The sequence below is a fragment of the Anoplopoma fimbria genome, chromosome 16 (genome assembly GCF_027596085.1).
Source record: "Anoplopoma fimbria isolate UVic2021 breed Golden Eagle Sablefish chromosome 16, Afim_UVic_2022, whole genome shotgun sequence".
NCBI lineage: Eukaryota > Metazoa > Chordata > Actinopteri > Perciformes > Anoplopomatidae > Anoplopoma > Anoplopoma fimbria.
Window position 1 is genome coordinate 21,278,842 of NC_072464.1, and position 24,972 is coordinate 21,303,813.

General features: G+C 38.2%; 1 protein-coding gene across 1 annotated transcript in view; it reads left to right on the forward strand.

The window, feature by feature from the left end:
* Positions 1-18,691: 18,691 nt before the first annotated feature.
* The window catches only part of satb2 (SATB homeobox 2), a 51,193-nt gene continuing 44,912 nt past the window's right edge, over positions 18,692-24,972 (forward strand). The window contains exon 1 of the mRNA XM_054615289.1: positions 18,692-18,763. The gene's annotated coding sequence lies outside the window, so the exon portion shown is untranslated. The remainder of the gene's footprint in view (positions 18,764-24,972) is intronic.

The following is a 24,972-nucleotide window of genomic DNA, read 5'->3' on the forward strand; positions in this document are numbered from 1 at the left end:
AATAATGCATGTCAGCCGTGTCCTTATCCCGCCACGGCTTTGAACGCTGCTGGGGACGTCCATTGCTCCACTGTGTCTGTGTGTGTGTGTGTGTGTGTGTGTGTGTGTGTGTGTGTGTGTGTGTGTCTGTGTGTGTGTCGCGTTGCTATATTAAAGCCAGTCACCTCAAAGGGGAAAAAAAGCCTCAACTATTCAACAATTGAATGGCGGGGCTCTCATTATGGCCAGTGTGGGCAGGAAAAAGTGGCTTTTGGGGGTTTTCAAGTCGGCGACTTAAAGCCCTCCTGTTAGCCAGGACGAGCTGCTGTTTATCCCCCGATGCCTTTCTGGGGGCTAAACATAGTCAACTGTCATTATCTCACTCTCTCTCTCTCTCCTTGTCTGTCTGTCTCTCTCTCTATCTGTCCTCCTCTCCCCCCCACGCCAACATTTATTTATTTCTCTCCCAATTTTGTCATCTAATGACCCATGTTGTGTTGTTGTTTGAAGGGGGGGAGCGATGGCTCTCCGGTCTCCCACATCCTGAGGAAGAGAGAGAAAGAGGAAGGTGGGGGGGGAGGTTGGTGGATTTGGATACTGGAGGGCGAGCGCAGGACAAAACAGCGCTGCAGACCACCTATATGGATGAAAGCCACAAGTGTACGGACGGCATTCCACACGCAACATAAAGCCGTGTGCATGCCTGAGCCGGGGTGTTACTGTATGTGTGCCCTCCAGTAATCCTTCATGAACCAAGCCGCCTTCATAGTGGCCCTAAAAGCATCTCTATTCAGCGCCCAGGGGGCCTGGAAGGTTGGCAGAGCAGCTCCACATGAATAGAGCCATATTAGAAAAAGAGGCACAGTATATGAAGTGATGTAAATATGTATTAGAGGGTGTGGGGTGAAGGGGGAGGAGGGCAGGATGGTACACGGTGGAGAGCAGAGGAGACTGAGAGAGAGAGAGAGAGAGAGAGAGAGAGAGAGGTGAAAGCGGCCTTTGTGCTAGCAGAGCCCTCTGGTGGACCCCTTCCCATCGGAGCGAGGGGTTGCCCGGGCCCTGTGGTGGCGGATCACAGTTAATAACTGTGCGGTGGGCTGTCAGAGGCACTTAGCCTGACGCTGGGCAGGCCCGGGCCCAGGTCTGGTTCTGGGCCCCCGCATACAGAGCCCGGACCAGAGCGCTCAGCCGCGAAGCAGAAGAGACAGCGAAAGATGGAGACGTATACATTTGAGGGGTGGGAAAGGTTGGAGATGATGATGGCATGAATGAGACGAAACAAATACGACTGTTACAGCATGTTTGGATGCTCTCTTTTATTTTTGGGTGCATTCTTTAATGGGCATGAAGAGGAAAAATATCTGGTTTCCATACTGAGCTCAGGTGTCCTCACTTAACAATTTGGTGCCAACTTTCATGCAGAAAGAGAGCTCAATCCAGGATTAAGTTTAAAGGGATGGGACATTTTTTTTATAAAACGCATGACTCACATGCCAATATGTACATTAGAACAGCTCCTCCTGTCCATACTGGTTAAATCATTGTGGGAATCGTTCCAAATACAGTTTGGTTTCGTCCAAAACGATTGTGTTTTTAGTGCAAGCTTCCCTCTTTGTGCTAACATATCTCCCCTGCAGCTCCGCAAAATAAATCACAGTCTGTAAAACACAAATAATTTGCTGCAAATTTGGAGAATATCTTGATTTGTTTCACTCACACAGCTGAAGCCTCTTATTCGCTTTAGCTGAACTTTTGAATGCATTTTACACCCCAAAAAATGACTTTTGTCTCTCGTCTCTTACATTAAAATCGTGTTATGGGATCTTTTCAGGGCCCGTGTGGAAAACTACAGCAAACAAAAACATGTAAATATTGTTTTAAGATGTGACTCTATCATTTAATTAATGACAAGGGAACACGTATAATCCTCCCTCGCTGTCTCCTAACAAAGTAGCCGGTTGGTTAATGCTACAAAACACGGCCTCCAAAGCAACCTTCCACTGAAGCACATCTAATGCAAGTTGACTGCTAAAGGGACCTCGTCTCCAATCATCAGCACCAGACGTTATCTGACCCTCAACAAAGTACCTCCACAAACTCTTATCTGATCCTCACTCGTAAAGCTCAAGGAGGACCGACTCGGGGGAACCGACCAATGAGGGACTCGTCTGATCTTGAGTGGCGTTTTATTCCCCCCCGAGGCTGAACAATACTTGTGGGCAAACTGCCCTCTCTGTCTGCGAACTCCAAAGTCCAGCTCATCCCTGTTGACTAGATTAGATAACCCAGTTTTAAAGGCAGGGATACTGTTTGCTCAGTGACTCCTCTCTGCCCTAATAGCATCTGATCTAATGGGAGATTGCAGGCTGCTTGTTGACAGTGGAGAACCACACAGCGTCATGGCAATGGCCAAACAACCCGGGGAAACAAAGCAAGGCCGAGCTTTAGTACCTGTAATAACCAGATAAATATCGGCTTCTTTGCTTAAAACCGGCTGCAATAAATATCATACGCTGCCTTAATTACGGCTATTATGATGTCTGTATTGGTTAGAATATGAAAAGTTCATGGTGACTGGACTGAAATGGGCTGCTCTATTTATTTTTCCCTTGTTAATTATGTACCTTGTTTGCTAATTATGTACCTATTGTAAGTTTTTGATTTAGAGAGGGGTTGATTCAACTTTATGATAATTTTAGACGTAGTTTCTGTTGTTTATCCAACCCGCAATTATATAAACAGGGTGGACAAAATAAAGAAATGCCCGTCAGTAGGCTTTAAATGTGTTTGCTGGGCAGCTAGACATGGACAGTAGTGTTTTTTTAGGAAGTTGGAAGTTTACTCTCGTTAAAAAAAAAAGAAAGATCATTATACTATACTTTTTTTTCTCGCAAGTATTGTACATTGCTTCATTTCAAGTTGCATCCATTGCAAAAAAAGAACAAAAGTCACGTAAAAAAGTCTTGTGAGAGTGGAACCAAAGAAAAGTGTAAAATCAGCAGCTACAGTCTTTTAGGAAGTACGATCCTTTACTTAAGTAAAAATACTAATACCACACTGTGAAAATACTCCACTACAAGTAAAAGTCCTGCATTCAAAACCGTATCAGCAATATATACTTAGAGAATGAAAAGTAAAAGTACTCAAGGTGCAGAAAACTGTTCTGTGTTAGAGTTTTACTATTAAATATGATGTTTCTGCTGCATTTATGTGTATGTTGCATTATAACAACTTTATATACTGTTTTCTAGTTTAATCAACAGCAATGCATCATATTCTATAAGAGCATCATATGTTTGTAGCATCACTATCCTATGACAAACACATTTTTCTAAAAAGCAAACTTTTCTTGAGCTCATAGAATCAGTTTTGTGACGATGCATTTTCCACAAACTTTTAACAACAACACATCCAGAGTTACGTGGTTTTCACTGGACAGGATGGGGTCAAAAAAACAGTAATTTGTAACTGAGATGTCATGTAGCAGAAGTACAGTACCAGTCAAAAGTTTGGACACACCTTCTCATTCAACTACTTTGAAGAATGTAAAATATAAAACATATTCTGGTTTGTTGAGCATTTGTTTGTTAACCACATAATAATTCCATATGTGTTCCTTCATAGTTTGGATTGTCTTCAATATTAATCTACAATGTAGAAAAAAATAAAAATAAAGAAAAACCGTTGAATGAGAAGGTGTGTCCAAACTTTTGACTGGTACTGTATAAATATTAGATTTAGATGGACCCTCATGATCTTTCTATAGAACAAATACTGGATATTAAGATGGTATATTTAAAAAAAAAAGTTTCAGTCACATAATAAGGGAATTGCATACACATTTTTAGACAAAGACAATTTAATTATACATGATATTATAGTTCTACATACAGTACCAGTCAAAAGTTTGGACACACCTTCTCATTCAACTACTTTGAAGAATGTAAAATATAAAATGGTTTGTTGAGCATTTGTTTGTTTACCACATAATTCCATATGTGTTCCTTCATAGTTTGGATTGTCTACAATATTAATCTACAATGTAGAAAAAAATAAAAATAAAGAAAAACCATTGAATGAGAAGGTGTGTTAAAACTTTTGACTGGTACTGTATAAAGTAGCATAAAATGAAAATATATATTACACTTGCATCTAATCTATTGTACAAGTGCATCTAATCTATAGTACAAGTACATCTAATCTTTAGTACAAGTACATCTAATCTATTTAATTACATTCCACCACTGGCTGCAGCAGAGGAGAAGCTGCTGGTGTGTCTGCGGCCGCAGGAGGGCAGAGGTGAGCTCTGCACGCAGCTTACGCAACCAGGAGTGACGTAATGACGTGATGTTTACGTCATTACGTTCAATAGCGGGAGTGTGCGACCGGTGGGACGCAGGCCTATGGTGGCAGTTAGTTAGCAAGAAAACACACACAAAATAATAAAATTAATCCAATAATCATGTCATTAATGATTGATGTTAGCATTATTGTTGGCTACACAGTTTAATAAAGGTTTCATATAGCTTAATTAACCTCCAGCCGGGGAGGCCGCTGCCGCCAAATCAAACATACCCACGAACAGGTGCATGCTGGGAAATGGCTAACATGCTAACAGGCTAATGTTCGATAATCTCGGTTATTTCTACGTTCATCGATGACTTTTATGCTGTTTGTGACTTTAATCATCTCAGGGTGCTTGTTGACTGGTTATACTGGGATTGTAGTCCGCGAAACTGGCATAATGACGTTCCAAATGGTGAGTATGCTAACTGTAAAACGTCGTGGGTGCTCCGCGTTGTGTACAAACAGTGCAGCGCTCTGTGGTATCTGTGTGGTTGCTATGGTGATGTTTGAATCGACATTTTTTTTTAGTTTGAGTTTATTTTTTTTTATTTTTTTTTTTATGTAGCTTAATATTGTTTTTTTTACACCCACAGAATTGTCCACAGTGTTTTTTAATAATTTTTGGCCATTTTTATTTTTCTGGTTTATTCTTATTTTAGTATTTCTAATTGATGCTCAGTTACAGTACCAGTCAAAAGTTTGGACACACCTTCTCATTCAATGGTTTTTCTTTTTATTTTTATTTTTATTTTTATTTTTTTATTTTTATTTATATATTATATTTATTTATATATATATATATATATATATATATATATATATTATTTTTATTTATTTTATATATATATATATACCAGTCAAAAGTTTGGACACACCTTCTCATTTTTTCTTTATTTTTATTTTTTTATTTATTTTATATATATATATATTATTATTTTTTTTATTATTTTTTTTATATATATATATATATTATTTTTATTTTTATTTATTTTATATATATATACAGAACCAGTCAAAAGTGTGGACACACCTTCTCATTCAACTACTTTGAAGAATGTAAAATATAAAACATATTCTGGTTTGTTGAGCATTTGTTTGTTTACCACATAATTCCATATGTGTTCCTTCATAGTTTGGATGTCTTCAATATTAATCTACAATGTAGAAAATAAAATAAAAATAAAGAAAAACCATTGAATGAGAAGGTGTGTCCAAACTTTTGACTGGTACTGTATATGCACAGATTCTTGCATCTATAGACTGTGTGGTTGGTTTGGCCTTTTTGTGGCGTGATGTTCCACTATTGTATACTTGACACATTAATGCAATTTAATTTGTGACCCTATGACCCTATGATGTACCTTTTTTCTTCATGTAACACAGTAATATATATTTCTCACCTACTTAAGTTCATTTTTACAGAGTACATTTCTCTAAACTAACATAACTTTTACTTGTATAATATAATTTTTTACCAGCTGTGTGCTGAGTCTGAAAATAAGATTGATGAAAGCAGTTAGGGTAAAATCGTAAAGGGGGAAAACCGAAAATGTGAGCTGAAAGACGCTAAAAAAAAGCTCTGTAGAGCCGAGGGGACGATTACATTTAGGTTCATCACTACTAGCAATACTTTTCGCATACAAGTGGTCATGTGATCCATCGTTGATCCAGTGAAATATTGATTACAGACGCTTTAAATTAAATGTGTGTGTGTGTGTGTGTGTGTGTGTGTGTGTGTGTGTGTGTGTGTGTGTGTGTGTGTGTGTGTGTGTGTGTGTGTGTGTGTGAGAGAGGGTAAGTAGCTCTGCTGTCTCTGGCGCTCTGTTTAAATCATCACTTCCTGTTCTCAATCCCCACGTCTGCTTATCCATCATTTCATAAGCGTGTGTGTGTGTGTGTGTGTGTGTGTGTGTGTGTGTGTGTGTGTGTGTGTGTGTGTGTGTGTGTGTGTGTGTGTGTGTGTGTGTGTGTGTGTCGGGGTCCTGTTGCACCTTCCTCCAGCCTCCCATGGGCGAATCAAAAGGGGGCAGGTCCCTCAAGACACCCCCCACCCCCTCAAATTATGGCCTAATCAGTTAGCCCCAGGAGCAGGAGCCTCCACAGCTCACAGACAAACAGACAGACCCCCAGACCTACAGCAACCTCATCCTCCACACCCCCACCCCTCACCCGTCTCACCCTCACCCGTCTCCCCCTTCCTCCCCCCAGCCTCACAGTGGCCTTGTCCCTGCAAAGACCTCGCTCACTGAGATAAAACAGGTCCGGCTTCAGGTTTGAGAAAAGTGTCGGCTGCTGCTGTCCCTCCCTCACTTATCCACTCCTCTTGTCTAGTCTACATGGCCCTTTCACCACACACACACACACACACACACACACACACACACACACACACACACACACACACACACACACACACACACACACACACACACACACACACACACACATGCAGACATATTGTAAGTTGTAGATGAAGTTTCACGCTCTTCACAGTCAGCTCTGTCTTTTCGCTGAACCAGCATTTGGATCCAGACACATTGTGATCTCTGCTGCCAATTTAAATCATCATTTTTAGTCCTTTTCAGTTTATTTTTTTTCCTGATTAAAGTGGTTTAACGCTCATTTATGAGTGATTCAGCTCCATGAAACCTGTTCCAGCCCACCATTGTATGATTTCAAAAAGGCGCGTCGATCTCTCTGAAAGCAGAGAATTTTTCATTTGTAATCCAGACACTAAACCTCAAAAGTTAGCATTTTATTGGTAGCACATTCTAGCTGACTAATATTACAATTACCATACTTTCTATAACAATTCTTGTGTTTTTCCACCACTGTTTTAATATTTACTGTTGCTGCATGAATCATGTTTTTGCAAGTACTCGTTCCGGGAAAGTATTGCAGTCACACTCAATAATTTCTTGGTAATAAAAAAAAAAATAGCACCGTGAGAAATAAAACAATGTCATAATATCACTTTGGCACCTCGGTTTATGTCAACATGTATCTGGCTTTTCCCTGGATCATTAATCTACACACACACACACACACAACACACACACACACACACACACACACACACACACACACACACACACACACACACACACACACACACACACACACACACACACACACACACACACACACTTGGATCCCCCTGCACTAATGCGATGCTTTGTCAACTAAATCATTGCAACTCTACCCGGTTAATCAATGACACATGGCAGGTTCTGGCAATGTCAGTCCTTCACTGACTCCATCCCACCATTCCCCTCATCTGCCTTGTCATTCCCGTTCCTCTATTACCACCCCCTCACACACACACACACACACACACACACACACACACACACACACACACACACACACACACACACACACACACACACACACAAACACACAAACACACCCCATGTGCCAAACCAGACCACTCTCCATATACACTAATGCTTCTGTTCCCTTCCGAGCAGCTCCATCCATCATGTTCATCCCGCTTAGGATTCCCATTTGTTTGCATTTCACAGCTTTTTCGCAAAACACCACACACACAAACACACACACGCACACACACACTGCATTTAAACACAGACATGCACACACCTACTATAGAGTAGAAAAATCTGTCAAAATGTGCAACATCTGCCTCGTCACATCTGCCAGAAAAGGGATGAAATGCTGGGATTTATTTGTAAAATTGTAAATGGACTTCATTCATTTATTTAGCTCCTATTGGGGGCAATTTGGGGTTCAGTTTCTTGGCCCAAGGACACTTCGAAATGTGGACAGGAGCGTGTGGGGATCAAACCGCCAACCTTGTGATTACGTGATCTTTCCTCCTCAGCTACAGCCGCATCAATGGGACAATATGGGTCATAAACTTTTAAGATTGAAGGAAAGGAATCGAGAATTTGAAGCAGAGAAGGGCAGCCGCTGAGGAGTAGTGATGCATATCTTAATATCTGTGTTGGGATTATTTAAACAGCAGTTCCTTGTTCCTGAACATGTTGATTTTTAATCCTCCCTGGACTATAAATACCAGCGTGGATACTCTTCTTTTCCTTCACTCTCCGGCTGTCTTAAACGTCCAGCTCTCCGTCCCTCCGTCCCCCCAGCATGTTCTGTATTAGTGGCTCTTTGTTGAGTGTTTGAAGTATGAAAATGAAGGAGGTGGGTGGGCGTCCGACCACCGTTCTCAGAGGAGACCCGTGACGCACACAGAACTATCCTCTGACTCCATTAGCATACCTCTGCTGGCTCAGCTACAGACGGCTCTGACTGCCTCTGCTGCTCTCTTATGTGGCTGCTGTTATATTTGTATGGAGGCTACGCCACAAGAGGATCTGGAGGCTAAAAGGGCCTGATGATTAAATACATCAAATCCTCTGAGATCCAAGACAAAGAAGACTTTCTTATCACCAATAGAATCTAATTCTACTCAAAATGTTGACAGTTAATGCGCCGTTAACAAAGTCCAACTTAAATACTGTTAAGTATATTTAAACATATGCTTCGTCATGCTTCAGTTTTTTGTACTGTTTAAAGTTGATTGACTTAGTTCATTTCATTTTGTCACATTTTCTCTTCCAGAAATTCATTCATGCAAAATGTCTAAAAAAAAACACATGAACCTTTGTGTGAAATGTGAAGACTTACATTTCCCATGTGAAACATTTGAAAATGTGAATTATAAAACATATAAGATGCGTTACTCGTGATATATCCTCGTGCTTTCCTCTAAGAGTTAATTTATTAAATATTTGTTCTTTGTATTAACAAACTACAGCAGCGGACTTAAGTAAAAGTACTAATACCACACTTTAAAACTACAACACTACAGGTAAAATGATTGCATTCAAAACCTTACTAAAGTAAAAGAATTATCAGCAAAATATACTTAAAGTAAAAGTATTCATATTCTATAAGATCATCATATGTGACGATGCATTTTAAAGAGTTAATGTAGCTTAAGAAGTAGGAGGATCTTCTTAAGACATAAAGGTGGTTTTCTCCAAACAGGAAGGGGACCAAAACTTGCAATCTCTTTAGTAAATATAAATAGATAAATGTAGTGGAGTAAAAAGTACCTTGAATTTGTACTTCAGTACAGTACTTGAGTAAATGTTCTTAGTCACTTTCAACCACTGCCTAACAGCACTCTATTTAATCTCTGTTCTTTGTTGTGAATATTAGTTTTTTTTAATTGTGCATGTTTTTGTGTTAGGTGTTAGGATATATATTGTTTAATGACCGAATACAAAATGTGAAGTAGCAGATCTAGTAGCAGATCAATAAAGGAATATAATAATCTAACAATGTTGTAACAAAGGTTTCTTTACATTAACACAGTTAGAGAGTCGCAACCTCAGTGGCATCCAGAAACAAAATCTAGTTTATTGTTGATTAACCTTTTTAAACTCTTCCACCGGTGGCTCCATTGTTACAAACTCCTAGTGTGTGCGGTAAAGGGTTCAAATGTACAGCAGATTGATCCCCAAAAATTTATAATTTCCGGGAAATGTGTATTTAATGATACAGAATAGCTCTTTATTTTTTTCTAGTTGTAAATGAAAAACAATTAAAGGGATTAATGTGAAAGTAAAACGACACAATTCCAGAAAAAGATATGTTTTGTTATCGTGGAATTTTCTCACATAAGAGGAAATTGATCCTCAATGGGAACCAGTTTGAGCTGGGAACTTGAGTTTAAGCTTTCCTAAGGAACTTAACATAAAATATTAAAGACATTCCCATATTAATCCTTGCAACAAAGTATATATTTTTGTATTCAAAGCCTCGAGCCGTCAGCGTCATGCACATCTAGATAGTTCGTCTGAACATTAGTGGATAAAGAGTTTTGGGGCCATTTGGTCTCCTGCCTCCACTGCACTGGGATAACATTTCACCAGTTTAGATTAGTTCACTCAGAGCCCATCAACACATGTGGAAGTGACCCTCAGACGCCTCTCAGCGGCCCGCTGACCGAGCAGCGTCTGTGTGTGTGTGTGTGTGTGTGTGTGTGTGTCAGAGGAAGTGCACGGGCCAGCTGATGCAGTGTGTGCTATGTTAACCCGTCCAAGGGCAGCATAGCAATAACAAACACACGATCACAGCCGTGAGCTGACCTCTGACCCCGCAGCCTCCGCACAGCCGGCCTGATCGCTATCGCTCTGACAGCCACTCAGGAGCCAGCCAACACACACACACACACACACACACACACACACATACTCAGACGCACTAAATACTCCATAGACCACTATGTGTGCCCCCCCCCCCAATACACGATTTCAATCATTGACTCCCTTTAGTGAAATCAAAGGGATTTACTTTGGGAGACAAAAGCTTCCTCATTGGTATCTGACAGTAAATGATTGACAGTTACTTTGAATGCATTGGTCCCGCCCCCTTAGAGTGGTGGTGTGGTGTGTGGGGGGGGGGCTGCAAAGTGAAACCATCCACCATTCCTGCACCCTAGTTTACCCACAAGGCCGTTTTTTTTTCCCTCGTCTGTGTCCCAGCGGGGACGGGTTCGTAGACGGGTGGTTTTGTTTTGAGGGGAAATTTGTGACGCCGACGACACGTTTTCCAGAAAGCTTTTTGTGGGACCAGCATGCTTCATGGTAGGATCATGTGTGTTTGTGTGTGTGTGTGTGTCTGTGCATGTGTGTGTGTGTTCGTGTGCGTGTGTGTGTGTGTGTGTGTATAGGCATGCGTACTTCTTGTCCTGGTCCTCAATCATGTGGATTATGAGCTGTTGAAAATTGGTTATTTGCTTCGGAAAAACCCCCAACAAACTTTCCTTCCTCCCTGTTTTTGTCATTTAAAAAAATGAATAAAATAAATGGTTCCACCCCTTCTTCTTCCTCCCTCCTCTAACTCCGAGCCAACACTTTTAAACCGTATCAGTTTCCGTTTCCTCCAAACATCGGGCCGCTCCAGACGTGGTGGGGCTCTCAGGTGGAGGAGGCCGGCTGCCTGGTTATTAGGACAGACAGCCTGACACATGAGTATACTTGTGTTTGGCCAGGGTGACTGTGTGAGTGACCGCTGAGAGTGGAACGGAGTGGAATTCGGAGTGACTTCCTGCTGCTGTGTGTGTGTGTTAGTGTTTAGTGTTAGTGTGAGTGTGTGTGTAAGTGTGTGTAGCCTTTAAATGATTCTCTTTAGCTGGCATCTTTCTGAAGACTGTCCTGTCTTTTCTGCAGTTAAGAAGCTGTGTTTGTTAAGCATTGAAACTAGTATCCACCAAGAGGAAAAATGAAAAAAGTCAGAGTTTCATTTGACTTCTTGAGTATTAAGGGCGAAGCTGCAAAGGTGAATTAGGATCACCTTTTTTCTCTCGATGAGCTGACACCGTTTGTCTGAGGCACTTTGAGGGGGAAAAAAACAACTTGTGGTTTAACACAACAGAGGTATAAAGTTGGTGGTGAATGTCTGGCGGCGGCGCGGCGTCCGTGTGGAAGACAATCCCTCTGGCAGGTCGAGTAAAAGAAAAAAAACCCAGAAACCCTGAACACACTTTCCAAAACCTCATTACAGAGACCTCCGCTGTTTTGTTGCTCGTTTGGCCTCCAATCAAACCCCCCCCAAAAAAATCCTTCTGCAATTCTTTTTCAAATGAGAATTGAATTTCAAAGTGTTTATGTTATCATTTGTAAATCGTACCAGAGGTGGACCATGAGGCACAAGAGGGGGAACTCATGCTCAGTTTAATGAAGTATTTACAGATAATTCCAACTGTCAAATACTTGTGCCCAATGACATAGTGCAGAGTGCTGACGCTCACGACCGCCTCGCTCTCTCCAGAACTCCCTCCTCGTTAAGCAGGCGGATTTGATTTCAGGTAAGAACTTATTGGGGAGGGGGGAAAAAAACCAAAAAAAAAAAGAAAGAGAAAGTTGAGGGCCACGGCTTTTTAACCCGAGAAGGAAAACAATCCTCTGAGGGTCGTATGGGAGCTCTACGGGTCCCAGACTTTGAGGACATTAGAGAGTTCTGTCTCTGATGGACCAACGTTTTACTCGGAAATTAAAACTTCTGCAGTTTGTTTTAGACTTTTAAGGTCAGCCGAGCACTGCAGAGTGTTTAAGTGCTTCTGGTCTGACATCTAAAAGGAAAATAAATGAATCATAAATCAGCCTTTAAATTCACAAATGTTCTTTTAATCACCACTTTCTAATATAGCACATTAGTTTATGCTTTGTAACTTGGCTTACTTGGTTAATAAATCATTTATTGATCAGTTATAAGCCACCAATAACAACACATATGGAACTTTAACTGTGGTTAAAAAATGCCATTGTAAATAATAATAATAATAATAATAATTAAGCCTTTATTAGTCCCACAATGGGGAAATTATTTCTCTGCATTTAACCATCCCGGAGGAGCAGTAAATGTTCATAATCTGTCAATAAATACTTAATAAGTTGTTAATTAATACATTTTGGTCCAGATCCTCAACTTTGTTCCTATTTAGTAGAAAGACATGTAACTGATCTGAATTAAATAATTTAATATATACATTTATATCAATAGTCTCTTATTAGTAGGAGGTAAAAAGACTTGAATAAATATTAATATCAACATATTTATGATAGGAATAATATTTATTTCTTATTAAATGTTTTTAAATCATAACCTATTAATACCAAAGCGTGTTCACAGAATAATTGATGTTTTTATTTTTTATAACTCTTGTAATGATTTCGTTAAAGTCTTGTTTCCAGAGCTAATGGAGGGTGATTACACTTTAAATCAGAGTATTAGAGAGTAAATGGTGTGAAGGAGCAATAATGGACCGAGAGTCGTGACCTCTGCATGGAAGCAATTTGGGGGAAAAAAGAGTTGAAAGAACCGTAAAAGACAAATTAATCCTCCACGGAAACGAGATACATCCTTTAAAAACAACCATTTGCAGCCATTTCCAAGCAGAGATGTATTAGAGCTGCAGAATAAAACATAATCACACATTTACTGCTGAGAAAAAACTCCATAAATATGTGTATTATCGGATAGAAATAAAATGCAGACATAAGTGGGTCCATTGTGTCTGAACGTTACATCTGAAACATCAGACAGAAATATGAAATGTGTTCTGCAAAACATTTTTATTTATTTTTGCTGAGGTTTTTTGTTTAATAGTCTGTTTTTCTGTCACACGTCTGTTGTTCGTTATGAGTTCGTTACTTTCGTTTTCAATTAGAGGTGATTTTAACCAGCAGGAGGGTTTGAAAACATAGAAATTACAATTAAAAGAAAAAAAGAAGAAAAAAGGCCAAATTAAAATCATAACATGTACTAAGCTATACTTATTATTATTAATAATATTATTATTGATATTAATAATAATAATAATATATTATTGGTTGGGTAAAATAAACAATCTTCTTTATCTACTGTTTCATTTATTATTATTTCCATTATTATTATTATTATTATTAGCAGTGGTATTGTGGTGGTAAAATGAGCAAATCTGTCTTTTTAATCTTCTATTTAATTTCGTATTATTATTATAAATAGTATTATTTGTTGAAGTAGGCCTGGTAATTATCCTACTAATTCGGTCGGATTTAAATGACTTAATTTTATCAAACGCTTCATTCATCATTTAATATTTATTTTCATTATTTATTTACACCTGAATTTCTGTCCTCAGGTCAGTTTATGTGGTTCTGCAAGTTTTTGGGCCAAGTCTGACTCATATTTTGGCCTTGAAGGACCTCATATTTTGGCCTTTTTATATAAATATATATACACACATTGTCTCACTCATCATCATCATCATCATCATCATCATCATCATCATCATCATCATCATCACTACAACAGAGAGCTCGTATTGTCATGAATAAATGAAGCTCTGAGGAGTGAAGGCGACATGAAAACACCGAAAAGAACTCAATCAAACAGTAGAAGTCAGTTAATTTATCCTGTTAAGAAACGACCAAAGCTCCGACAGGCTGTGTTAATCACCAGTGCATCCTTACAATTAACAAAGTCATCAAAAATACATTATGATTTCCCTTTTAATGTGTTTTATAAGACGGTTTCCAGCAGGTTTACCAGTGACCTGAAAAAAAGAGTAAAAGATTTGCATCAAAAATAATTTGCATCCAGTTATTGTTCATGAATATAAAAAAAAACCAACAGAGAAGCTCAAATTATTCCCCACTTTGCCAAATCAAGGCAATCAAAAAAAAAAAATATAGAAATGTAATTAAATCTGACATTTTCTTTTATAATTAGTTTTTATTTTGGATCCCTTATTGTTTCTGTGTTTTCCTCTTCACCACACAGCCGCGCTGTTTGCACAACGAAGCCTCTGAATCTCTCAGACAAACACTCAACAAGGTGACAACAGACTGAACAAATCATACAAATCATACAAATCATACAAATCATACAAATCATACAAAACCGCTTCCCTCGCTGCAGACATGTGACATAAAGCTGAGTAAAAGATGTGCTGGTGACAGTGAGTAGAAACACACACAGTTCATTCTTTATTGTCATGAATTTTAAATAAAAAGTACATAAATGTAGTTTATTTACATCATGCATCTCCTTCTCTCTATACTTCAAAAAGATGTAAATTCAGGCTAAAAAAACAACAAACTGTGGTTATTTATTAATGTTTCTTTCTTTTCTTTCTTTTTTCTTGATCCAAGCCAGATGCATTCTTCTCTAAATGATTCTGCTGACTTCTTGAATTTTAAATGAGTTCTGCTTCAAATCACAGGGTCACTTTCTATAAATCGGTCTGCTCCCTGGATGTGAAATAAATAAAAGCCTGTTATTCTTTGCTTTTTTGGAGGAGGAGGAGGGGTGGTAAAGCGGTGATCGGTCACAGCACTGAGCCTACACACACACACACACACACACACACACACACACACACACACACACACACACACACACACACACACACACACACACACACAAAGCTGTTGTGGGAGACAAATACAATAAAATCAGTCTTTCTGAATTTGTTTTTCCATTTCTGGGATCAAATATTTCATTCTCTTTTAACAGATAAAAGACTGTGTGTGTGTGTGTGTGTGTGTGTGTGTGTGTGTGTGTGTGTGTGTGTGTGTGTGTGTGTGTGTGTGTGTGTTGAATAATTCACTCCTCTGCAGCAGAACGAAGATGAAACAAAATGCACATGATGCACTTATTTAAGGACCTTTCTCTGAATACATACAGGTGTTCACTTTATCTGCAGCATAAAAAAGAGAGAATTTAATTTGACTAAATGAGACTCCATTTAAAATGTCCTCCTAATTTCAGAGAAATGGTTTAAATATTTAAACACAAAGGGAAAATGACGAGTCTCTCCTTCACTTTGTGGTATTTTAGTTGCTCAATTTTAAAGCAGATGTAAAGTGATTAAATATTCAAAACCAAAATACATTTTCGTTCAATTCACTGGATTTAGACAGAAAAAATGAAATGAAGAATTAACTACATGCAGTGATATTCCACATTTAAAACAACAAAACGAAATGTTTGAGTGAATCCACCTTATTACCCAACAACCCAACTGATTTAAAGACCTGAATAAATAATAATAATTGCCTGAATAAACTACAGATGGGGTTTAACAGGCTGCATGGTGAGAAATAAAGCTTTAAATGATCTTTAACACTCTCATTCTAAACCTCTAATGACGAAATTAAAATAACTGCAAGAGAGATAAAACCACAAGTTTTATTCTTTTTACAAGTAGTTTAATAATCTATTTCTCTGTTATTTATCATCACCATCAGGCCTGCTTTTACCCCATAACCAGACACCACCCTACAGCAGTGTCACCCCACACAGTCCTCCTCATTATCATATTTAATAACTTTGACGAATGAGCATCGAGCAGCCGGCTGCCTCCACTCATCCCCGGCAGAGCTGGAGGTCTGACAGCCGTGCTGCGGTACAGAGGTGAGTTTAATATAGTTTGTTTTTATATAGTTTATTATTAATAATGTGTTTTAATGCAAACTGGTGAAGAGTCACTCAGAGTGTTTTCTCTCTAAAGACTAAACAGCTTTTCTGTCGGGGTGAGGTTTTGGTTTATACTCACTCCTCAGTCATTTTGCTTTAATTATCATAATATGGACAAAAAATCAGGTCTTTGGATTGCATGGAGTCACTTTCTCTCTCTATATCTCCGTGTGTTGGACACCCAAATGCCCCGGACCAGTCAACACCTCCTCCCACCTCCTCCTCCCAGTCTCTCTCTCTTCTATCTCACTGGTTCCCAGTCGTGAGCTCCTCTCCCACCAACTCAACGCTCCGTGAAATGTGTGTGTGTGTGTGTGTGTGTGTGTGTGTGTGTGTGTGTGTGTGTGTGTGTGTGTGTGTGTGTGTGTGTGTGTGTGTGTGTGTGTGTGTGTGTGTGTGTGTGTGAGGCCTCAGAGACCCAAATATTTACTGCTGCGTTATTATTACGCACGACGCAAACCTCACGTTGACCTGTTTCTGTTCACATAATCTCACATTTCAGGCTTTTTTTATTACAAATAATGATGCATGAAATCACCACTTGTTACAAAACATGTTTTTTTTCCAACATAAACCTGTTTTTTCTTTCATAAACCTTTTTTCTTTCATAAAACTGTTTTTTCTTTCATAAAACTGTTTATTTCCATTATGAATATCATTTTGCATTCAGAAATCACTCCATATGCCATTTGACCCTTGCAGACTTCCTTATGTATTAGACACTGCACATAAGGGACAACCTTGTGTGTGTGTGTGTGTGTGTGTGTGTGTGTGTGTGTGTGTGTGTGTGTGTGTGTGTGTGTGTGTGTGTGTGTGTCATATGCTAATTGCAGATCTGTACAATGAGGATGTGTCCATTTGTGTAGCCAAATTACGCACACAATCTGTATATATGAGCACACTAAGTATTTCTCTGTATTTTAACCAGCAGCTTTAAAACACACAACACACACACACACACACACACACACACACACACACACACACACACACACACACACACACACACACACACACACACACACACACACACACACACACTTTTAAGGAAGGAGGCGTTCACTGACCATCCTGTGTGTCTGGGAGTCGCTTTAACTTTTGGTTGTCATGTATTTCGGTGTCTGTCAGGTGTATCATTAACAGGAACAATGCTGTTGCGTTCAGGGTATCTAATAAAGAGAAGGGACTTATTATTAGGCTACTTATTAACATGTATAACATGGACTTCACCTCGCATTATCTGTTGGATGATACTGGCATGTGTGAAAGTTTTTTGGTGTGTGGGGGAGGAGCTGATAAGTTCTTTGCTTTTATTTCATATTATTAGTTTAATAACATTCATTCAAACCATCTAATGTAATATGACAGTAATACTGGTTACTATTTCCAAAGTGAGACAGTTATATTCATGTTATAATCTTGATAAAGTTGCACATTGAGTCATGTTTATATTGAATTTGCACATGAAGGAGGAGCTGATAAGTTCCTGCTGCGTGAAGCAGAAATAGTCTTTCAAAAAAAAAATAAAGTAACTATCTTTACCAAGGAGAGGAAGAGATATGATTTAGAGAAGGATTACACAACTGTTCTGTGCTGAGACAAAACATATTATTATTATTATTATTATGAAATAGCATCTAAAAGCATCCAGACTCACTTTAAACACATGGAATAAAGTTTTTATATCTCATTATCCGACCCACAGAATGCGTTCATGGGTCAGATCAGTGTTTCTGACGCCTCCTCCTCCTCCTCCTCCTCCTCCTCCTCCTCCTCCTCCTCTCTCTCTCTTTGTCTCTCCTCCCTCTCTCCTCCCTCTATCAGTCACTGCTCTCGTTGGCACAGGAACGATTGAAAGTGACTGAAGCTGATTAGAAAGCCGCGTTCCTTTTCTGCTGTTACTGTAAACTAGTAACAGTGCTCCAAGTTCTTATATATATATATCTTTTTTTATTTTTATTTATTCATGTGAGCTCTTTATGTTTTTTCCTCCTTTGGATGAAGCCATGAGTTCAGAGGAAGGAGGACGCGTTTAAGGGAAGGAATCAAGTGTGTGTGTGTGTGTGTGTGTGTTTCTCTGTGTGTGTGTGTGTGTGTGTGTGTGTGTGTTTCTGTGTGTGTGTGTGTGTGTGTGTGTGTGTGTGTGTGTGTGTCCACGACTCACCGGTGCTTCACAGAGTCTCCTCTCCGCCAGCAGACGAGCATCCTCCGGACACCTCTCCGCAGCTTTACGCACAACCCTTTTCCTTTTTCCTCTTTTCCTTCCTTCACTAACTCCTGGGTCTCTCCTGGGTTCTCTGGTTCTCTGGTTCTCCTGGTTCTCCATCCGAGTCCAGATTCATCCAGGAGCAGCAGCCCAGCTCAGCCCTGGATTCAATCCTCCTGATCAATGGACAGAGCCTCCTCAGCGGCCCGCAGCGCTACCGACACGCCGTAAACAGTGAGTACCTCTAAGAAACACACTGTTCATCATGATGCATTCATATAACATATAGAATATAAGCCCAGAAACACACTGTGATCATGATGCATTCATATAACATATAGAATATAAGCCCAGAGACACACTGTTAATCATGATGCACTCATATAACATATAGAATATAAGCCCAGAGACACACTGTGATCATGATGCATTCATATAACATATAGAATATAAGCCCAGAAACACACTGTGATCATGATGCATTCATATAACATATAGAATATAAGCCCAGAGACACACTGTGATATGATGCACTCATATAACATATAGAATATAAGCCCAGAGACACACTGTGATCATGATGCATTCATATAACATATAGAATATAAGCCCAGAGACACACTGTGATCATGATGCATTCATATAACATATAGAATATAAGCCCAGAGACACACTGTGATCATGATGCATTCATATAACATATAGAATATAACACATGTCCTGTAAACAAGCTGTGTAAAAGTGTTTGATTTCAATTCAAACCAGATTTCTTTTTAGTTTTAGGGGGTATGATTTAAATTTTGTTTCATATTTATTCTCATTATTATCTACCCAAGATCTTTAGTTTAATGAAATCTTTTAATGAAATCTTAAGTAAAGAGGTAAAAACTGAAACACCAAAGTATGGTTTACATTTTGTTTCTTAATTATTCTCATTATTATCTACCTTTTTGGACTGAAAGAGTCAAAAGCATTTACATTCAGTGTTGTTTTTCCCATCCATCCAAAGATGCACTTTATGGTTCCCTCTATAGATAAATGTCTTGTAAACCAGCTGTGTAAAAGTGTTTGATTTCAATTCAAACCAGATTTAGTTTTAGTTTTAGGGGGTATGATTTACATTTTGTTTCATATTTATTCTCATTATTATCTACCCAAGATCTTCCTTGTTGCCAGTGTTTTGGTACTTTTTGTAAAAAGGAAAAAAACAAACAAGTTTAATGAAATCTTAAGTAAAGAGGTAAAAAATGAAACACCAAAGTATGGTTTACATTTTGTACTACCTTGTCATTTGCAAGTGCCTTCATCATTTCGAGTGTTGGTTGTAGAAAGAAATGTTAGTATCAGTGACATTGATCCATAATAGCAGAGTTTTACTTTGGATCACAGTCACTGTCCCTGTTAGTAAATACCCTTTTATTAATAAACAACGATTATAATACTAATTATTTAATATTATTAGGTGCTTTTATTGGATATTATTACATTACATTACAGTCATTTAGCAGACGCTTTTATCCAAAGAGACTTACAATAAGTGTATTCAACATAGAGAACTACTAGTCACCAGAAGTCATAAGTGCATCTCCTTTCTTAAACAAGCATCTAAGAGCATAAACCAGAGCAAAAGTACAGAAACAAACTAATATGAATACAATAAGTGCAGAAACAGACTAATACGAATATAATAAGTGCAACAGACTAATATGAATATAATAAGTGCTAGTTTAATAATAACATAACATTCATTCAAACCATCTAATTTAATTTGACAGTAATACTGGTTAATATTTTCAAAGTGAGACAGTTATATTCATGTTATAATTTTGATAAAGTTGTTGCACATTGAGTCATGTTTATAATTGAATTTGCACATGCATCATGCAGTCACACGTATTTCCTTTTACTAATAGTATTATATTTATGATATATGAGTTGTGTTTAGCATTTTAAAATATGCACAACTTGTATATACTTCAATAAAATCCCATATAAGTTATTAAAGAACTCTGAATATTTGGAGTTAAATATTAAAGGGGATGTTTTGCTCTTTTTTTTTTTTTAAAGCTATTTTGGAAGCTTCCTAGTGAGCGTTTTGATTTAAAACTTTAATGAACACACATATATATATAACGTGACAGTGTGTGTTTGTTTGATAAGCTGAACAGACTTTTCGTCCCAACATCACTTTGTGACTTTTTAACTTTTGAGGAAAAATAATTAATGAGCTATTCTACTGTGAGAGGTGTTACTGGTGTTACTGGTTAACACGTGTTTAGAGTTTAAATACCAGCACCAGTGTGTGTTTTTGTTGTTTTTTATGGTTTAAGCTGCCGGTTAACGGGACATGATGAATAAAACATAGAGAGGGAGACGGAGAGGTGTCCAACACACACAGATACACACCACCACTGGAGCAGAGACACATTTTATAAATATGAACATCACAAACATCACATTCATACTTTATCCTGCTCTGAACATGGAGGAATCAAACACACGAGCAGGCCTGCGTTTAACAATTCACTGCAAGGCTGCACAGATGTTTATTTTATTTTATTTTTTAAATCTAATTCCTTTATTTCCACTAGAGTCTCTTCACTCTGACAGCAGCTCAAACTCTCTGACCTGTTAGAGGAAACACAGCAGGCTGACTCAAACTAAATATGCAAACAACAGTTTTGGTCATAAAGTGTTCAGGGTCTTAATAAAGCTGTTATATAAAGAGTGAATTCACACACATACAAAACACCAGGAATCCAAACAGCTTAAATATATATTTTTTCTCATTGAAATTGAATGTAAAAACGTCACCCTCCGTTCACACAAACGGCACTATTTTCACCTGAGCAGGTAAAGTGCGGACGGATACTTTCTTTAATCTGGATTATTTGTTTATTATAGAGCAGAAAAGATGCATTTTTTTTCAGTCATTTTAAATATGCACCACACTGGCAACAGTTTATGAAAACACAGTTTCTTTTGGAGCTGAACGCGAGGAGAAGCTGCTCTGATGGGACACTTTCTGGCCTGTCTGCTGAAAGTTTGCTCACATGTTTCCAAAAAAAAAGAAAAAAAGTGCGCAGACTGCATCGTGATGAGGAAGAGGAGGAGGAGGAAGAGGAGGAAGAGGAGGGTTAAAGAATTTGCGTTTAAAAAAGTGGTAAACTCATATTTTCTCTGGCTCTCTCTGAGGCTTCATATGTGTCCGAAACTTCCTTTTTCTTCATTTTCATTCTGCCGCAAAGATGCGCAAATTATTCATGGTTTGCAAGTCCATGCTCATAAGGAAGACTTTTTTTTTTTTTTTTTTTTTTTAGCTTCATTCTGCATTTATTTTTGTTTGTTGAATAGCTGGAATATTGTTTAATTGTTTTTTAAATCAATGCCACTTTAAGATCTGATAATTAAAAAAAAAAACACAGATTTACAAGTTATAATGACATTTACACCATTAAATTATGATTCTAACTTTAAATCCTGAGCTGGAATATTGTTTAATTGTTTTTTAAATCAATGCCACTTTAACATCTGATAATCATTAAAAAAAACACAGATTTACAAGTTATAATGACATTTACACCATTAAATTATGATTCTAACTTTAAATCCTGAGCTGGAATATTGTTTAATTGTTTTTTTTAAATCAATGCCACTTTAACATCTGATAATTAAAAAAAAACACAGATTTACAAGTTATAATGACATTTACACCATTAAATTATGATTCTAACTTTAAATCCTGGGTTTTTGAGTCTTTCCGTCTCCCTCCCTGTCCCTTCTTCCTGTGTGAACTCGGCTATCTGTTCCTGTTCACACGTAATATGGGTGTGTCCGTGCTATTAAACTGCAGATTAGATAGTGGAGGAGCTCAGTGGGCTCTAATGATGCTCCTCTGTGCGTCTGTGGGCGTCACTCACTGATCTCTAAATAACGTCTCCCACTCAGCCTCCCACGTATTTCCTGATTATTGATGATAAAGTAAAGTTTTTTCCTTTATTATTCTGAAAGTGTGACTGAGAAAAAAGTCTGGCAAGTGGACGAGGAGACCTGAGCTCTCTGTTATTTCCCACTCTGGTGAGACTGGTGGGAACTGTGGTGGATGGGTTTGGCATTCGTTGTGTGTGTGTGTGTGTATGTGTGTGTGTGTGTGTGTGTGTGTGTGTGTGTGTGTGTGTGTGTGTGTGTGTGTTACAGTAAAGTGAGTGTTTTCTTTTGGAGCATCATCGTCGCTTTAAATATCTGACAAAACAACAGAAACATTTATCATGAAATGCAACTTCAAAATGTCAAAAAAGTTGCACTTGACTGCTTCATGTTATGATGCTATTTTTTGGTCACACACACACACACACACACACACACACACACACACACACACACACACACACACACACACACACACACACACACACCCCTGCTGCGTTTGCTCCACACACACTCTTATTCGTCCCTGCTGTGTTGTGTGTGTGTGTGTGTGTGTGTGTGTGTCTGTATTCTGAGTCAGTGTGTGGTCCCTGGAAGTGTTAAAGCAGAGAGTCTGTGTAGCAAGCTGGCTGTGGTTTGTGTGGCTTAGTGTGTGTGTGTGTGTGTGTGTGTGTGTGTGTGTGTGTGTGTGTGTGTGTGTGTGTGTGTGTGTGTGTGTGTGTGGATGAGTTGTGTTTTAAGCATGCATCCTCTAGCTGGAAGGGCGAGGCTGTAAACGCTTGCTGTTAACTCTTCATCCCGTATTATCAAATGAGATGTTTACGAGGGAGCTAAACATGTTCGCCAGAAGGCCTTCGTCTCGCCCCCCTGCTCTCACTACTTATTTTCCTCTGCGTGTGTGTGTGTGTGTGTGTGTGTGTGAGCCCGAGGACCCTCTCCACAGCTACAAAGTAGTTGTGACTGACTGTGTGTGTGTGTGTGTGTGTGTGTGTGTGTGTGTCATAAAGGTCTGTCTTCTTCCTCACACCAGCTCTCCCCACATCACAGCGACACATCTGACGGCCATAAACGGCAAATTCCACAATAATGTAACCTTCCCAAACAGCAATCATTTCTCATAAACAGCCACATAAAAACTCTTGAGTTGTTCCCCATTTTCTATTCAGACAGTAAAAAACTGATTCTGATATATTTATATATATATTCATTTTTTGGTGTGCGCATGCTTTTTTCCAGCAAGTCGGTCTCCTACAAATGATGTTCCCATGCAACAAAACTACGCTGTGAATTACGTTTCAAGGGAAACATTTTTTGTTGTACATTACGATGAGGCGGTGCACGGGTCAAAAAACACGGGAACCAAGTACTTTTGTTACCTTAACAAAGTACTTTTCTTTTATTGCGTTTTTGTTTTGTTTCAATTTTGCAGTCAAGCCGAACCGAGATGTTTTCTTGCCTAAACCAATTACTTTGGTTGCGTTTTTCTTTTAATGCATTTTAAGCCAAACCATGATGGTTTTCTTTCAACCTGACCAAGTAGGTTTCCTGCCTAAACTAAGCACTGTTGTTGCGTTTTTGTTTTATTTCATTTTTGCAGTCATTTTAAGCAAAACCATGATTCTTTTCAACTAGACTTTACCAAGAAGTTTTGTTGCCGAAACCAAGTACTTTTGGCGTGTTTCTGTTTTGTTTTTATTCATTTTAAGCCGAACCATGATGTTTTTTATTCAACCTTAGTTTAACCAAGTAGTTTTCTTGCTTAAACTAAATATTGTTGTTGCATTTTTGTTTTGTTTCAATGTTGCATTCATTTGAAGCACAACCATGATACTATTCAACTAAACCAAACCAAGTAGTTTTATGTGGTTTGTTTTAATTGAGTTTTTAATTTGTTGCCGAAACCAAGTACTTTTATTGCTTTTTTTGTTTTTATTAATTTTAAGCCAGACCTTAAGTTTACTAAACCTAACCAAGAAAGGTTCGTGCCTTAACAAAGTATTGTTGTTGAGTTTTATTTTTGTTCCAATTTTGCAGTAATTTAAAGCCGAACCATGTACATTTATTGTGTTTTTGTTTAGTTTTAATTCAGTTTTTAAGCCAAACCACAATTTTCTTTTTCTAAACTTTACCATGAAATTTTGCTGCTGAGACCAAGTACTTTTGGTGCGTTTTTTTTTTAGGTTTTATTAATTTTAAGCTAAACTTTAAGTTGTTTTTTTTTACTAAACCTAACCAAGTACTTTTGTTGCCTAAAACAAGTAGTTTTGTTGAGTTTTTTTAAATTAATTTTAAGCCAAACTTTACTAAACCCAACAAATAAGTTTTCTTGCCTAAACCAAATACTTTTGTTGCATTTTTTTTGTTTCAATAAATTTTTAGCCGAACCATGATGTCTTTACCAAACCTAACAAAGTACTTTTGTTGCATTTTTGTTTTGTTTTGATTCATTTTAAGCCCAAAATGTGTTTTTTAACCAAACCTAACCAACTAGATTTTGTTCCCTGAACCTACCAACG